Raw genomic sequence first — 3,777 nt, 5'->3', positions numbered from 1 at the left:
AAGTACTGCACCAGGGTGGCCAATCCTGCTCTGGTGAGGGAGTGCGTTACCGGTTCTGGTCACCGGGATCAGGCCACACTCCAGGCCTGTTTGTGCAATTTTATCAACACGCGGATTTTTTGTTCTTTTTTTAATCCGGTAAAAAATTGCCGGCACCGGGATTCGAACCACGGACCTCTTGCACGCGAGGCGGGTGTTCTACCTCTACGCCACCGCTGCACCTCTAATTTAATTTAATTTTGGCTGTGTGCTTGCAAGTTGCGTGTCAATCTCCTGATTTCCTGTCCTGACAATCTCGTGTGATGTGCATACCCAGACAGTTTCTGGTGAATCCATGCAGGTGTGCAGGGTGTCTTGCCGGGTGTAATCTGCACTACAAGTGCTTCTTTGATTGCTTTCAGTTCAGCTTTTCTAGGTGTAGGATTACCTGGAATGGTACTCACTTATGTAGGGTTTAATTTTATGTAGTGTCATACTACTGTTACACTGCTGTTGCCACATCAGTGTACTATATGTGCCTCATGCTTGCTTGCATCTTCATGATTAGCAACTTCCTCTGTGTGTTTTGCAGTTGCATATAGTCTCCTGGCCTAATTGTCTGCCCCCATATTGCACGGTATGGGTCTGTTGTGTTTCAAGTTCAGGTGCTCCCGAGGTTGTTTCTGAAGGGAGGGGTAGTCGTGTTTGCATCTCATATGCTAGCTGGCATAGTATCTTGGGACCAGGCTCAGCTCTTGAGGCAAAGAATTTGTGCTGCAGGCTGCAACTCTACTCTGTCTAGGTGCTTGTTTGTTTCCTCTTTCTCATAGAGGTCTTCAAGCATGGTAAAGTTGGAAAGACCTGTTATTACCTGATGCCTATATTCGATGAGTTGTCTTTTTTGTGTGCTGCTGGTAATTCATACCATACAATACCTTGGACACGAGGACAGCACTTGCGATTTTTCATAGTATCCACTCGTCCACCCCCCATGATTTCAAGATTATTCTTTTCACCAGGTGCAGAATTTGTGCCCAGGCAAGGCATAATTGTTTCACACACATGCTGGCTCTGCCGTCATGGTCTTACACTAGCTGAGGATTTGTGGATGTTGACTTGCGGGTATGTTTCTCCAGCTACAAGGAGCACAATGTGCAATCTGGAGTACAGTCGAGCCCTCTTATAACGGCCCCACTTAAGACGAACGCTCGCTTATCACGAAAAAGTCCGCCGTGACCGTCAAAATATACATTAGGGCTATGGCGCTCGGTCTCAGCTACGACGAATGCCCGTGAGCCTAGCCGATCGGCTACAGCGAATGCCTTGGTGTCGCGGACCACTTTCCACGTGGTGAGAGCTGCCGACGTCGACCCTGTGCTGTGCACGCTCCGAGAATCGGCTTTCCCGCGGCGTCTCGCCGGATGCACGGATGAGCGGCAATGTGGCGACGGGATGGCCGCGAAAACGGAAAAAAAAAAACGAAAAAAAAAATGCTGGCCCAGCACGCATGAGCTACGTGAACACGCAAGTCGAAGGGAAGCCCGAAGGTGACAGCTCATTCGCCACGGGACCCCACTCGCCATCGTCGACGTCAGGGCAGCGTCCCCCCGCCTTAACGCCGCACCGGCGTACCTCACATGACTGCGCGACTGTCTTGCTTGTGGTTGTGCTAGCGTTGTTGGCATTGTTTCCTACTGGTGTGCTTCCGTGCCTATCTGAGATGGCGGATTCGCCAGCGTCTACTTCGACAGTGAAGCGAAAAGCTTTGGACTTGGCCACGAAACTGTTAATTTTGAAAGACCACAAGGCGCAAAAAACCACGAACTGGTGAAAAAGTATGGTTTGTCCAAATCGACAATATCCACGATACTGAAAGAGAAGGACAAAATCTACAAAAGTGGCGCCACGGACTCCGCGATGAGGAAGCGCCTATGGCAAGCCACTTATGCAGACGTTGAAGATGCGCTTCTAAAGTGGTTCCTAGATGCTCGAGCACGCAATGTTCCCATCAGTGGGCCGTTGATGTTGTCTAAAGCAAAGGACTTAGCGTTCCTCCTGGACTTCCCAGATTTTCCCCTGGCAATGGCTGGCTCCATCGCTTCAAGCTCCGCCACGGAATTATTTTCAAGTCCATCAATGGCAAATCGGCATCGGTAAGCGACGAAGACGTCAACACGTGGATGTCTAAAAACTTGGCCCGTGTATTAAGTTATGCTGAAAGGGATGTATATAACGCCGATGAAACGGCCCTATTCTATCAAATGCTGCCTGGCAAAATGCACGCTATGAAGGGTGACACACGTGCTGGCGGCAAGCACTGCAAAGTTCGCATAACTGTGCTTTTGTGCACCAACATGGATGGAAGCGATCGATGCTTGCCATTTGTCATCGGCAAATCAAAGAGGCCACATTGCTTCCGCACATATGTACCAGTGCAGTACAGGCATAACTCAAAGTCGTGGATGACATGCGAGTTGTTCATGGAATGGCTAATTGATTTTGGCAGCAGCATGGTGAAGAAAGGGCGCAAAGTTCTTCTGATTCTCGACAACTGTACCGCCCACCATGTCCAACCTGTCTTAACGGCAGTTGGGCTACTTTTTCTACCGCCAAATGCAACGTCAAAAACACAACCGCTGGGCATGGGCATAATACAGTCGTTTAAAGTGGCCTACAGGCGCTGTGTCGGGCAGCAGATGCTGATTGCAGGTGATCGCCCCGCTGCCAATGTTACTCTGCAGGTCTCGCTGTAGTCGGCGGTCGAAATGATCAAAGCAGCGTGGATGGAAATGACACCCGAATGCATCCGGAATAGTTTTCGCAAGGCCGGCTTCGCTGACGCACCTGAAGCAGGCATTGGAGACACTCAACAAAGCCAGCCTGACGACGACTTGTGGCGACGCTTTGTTGACGCTAACCTGGCCGGCTGCGATCTTTATTGGCAAGATTTTGTTTATGTAGACGACGCTGCTGAAGTTGCGGAGTTGTTTTGCAATGAGACCGCCATCCGGGAAGTGCAGGCATCAAGCAACGCCGAAGCATTGGACGACGACAGCGATCCATCGGAGCCAGCACCCGTAAGCGCGACCACAGCAGTGAGCCATATTGAGGCACTTAGAAATCTTGTGTATTTTAAGGCCTTGGGTGGCGAACACATCGCAGCTTTGAACAAGCTTGAAACCACCGTCATTGGATGTGCTCTGAAGAGGCAGAGAACGATCACTGATTTTTTTTTCTCAATAAATTTTTTTTTTGGTTGATGTCAATTTTTGTGTGTGGCCCACATATCACGAACTTCTGGATACAACGAATGAATTTCGCGTGACGCTCAGGTTCGTTATAAGCGTGCTCAACTGTAGTTCTTAATTCTAGTCTTTTGTCCGACGTCGATGTAAGCTGACTTATCAGAAAGCGAGAGGCCAGACTGGCCAAGAAAGTCTGCAGTGTTATTGAGGGCTTTTTGCATCATTCTTGACACCATAGGCTGTAGCATCTCTTGTATTATGCCTGTGTTGTTGGTGTGAATGGGCCAAATGTATCTCCAACTCCCACCTGGAATTTTCTGTCTTTCAGAATGTTACTGTTTAACTTAAGTGCTCTACCAGAAATTTCTTTGCTGATCGTTCCTCTTATTAGAGTAGCATGAGGGTACTGCTGTTAAAAGCCTCTTCACTCTCTTCATTCTCTCATAAGCGGTATTACACAATGCCCTGCAATAAAGTTTCTGCTGCTTATGGCCCATTCATATCTTTAAGAAGGGACAACACTTTTCTTTGTGCTATGTGTGCGACGTAGTAT

At 48.8% G+C, this 3,777-nt stretch overlaps 1 pseudogene; it reads left to right on the top strand.

Annotated features, from left to right (window-relative positions):
• The first annotated feature begins 2,240 nt into the window (after nucleotides 1-2,240).
• On the top strand, nucleotides 2,241-3,567 carry LOC139051805 (tigger transposable element-derived protein 6-like; annotated as a pseudogene).
• The last annotated feature ends 210 nt before the right edge of the window (nucleotides 3,568-3,777 follow it).

This window comes from Dermacentor albipictus, unplaced genomic scaffold (genome assembly GCF_038994185.2).
Source record: "Dermacentor albipictus isolate Rhodes 1998 colony unplaced genomic scaffold, USDA_Dalb.pri_finalv2 scaffold_14, whole genome shotgun sequence".
NCBI classification, from domain to species: Eukaryota; Metazoa; Arthropoda; class Arachnida; order Ixodida; family Ixodidae; genus Dermacentor; species Dermacentor albipictus.
Note: the sequence above shows the minus strand (reverse complement) of the source record. Positions and strands in the feature narration are given on the sequence as shown.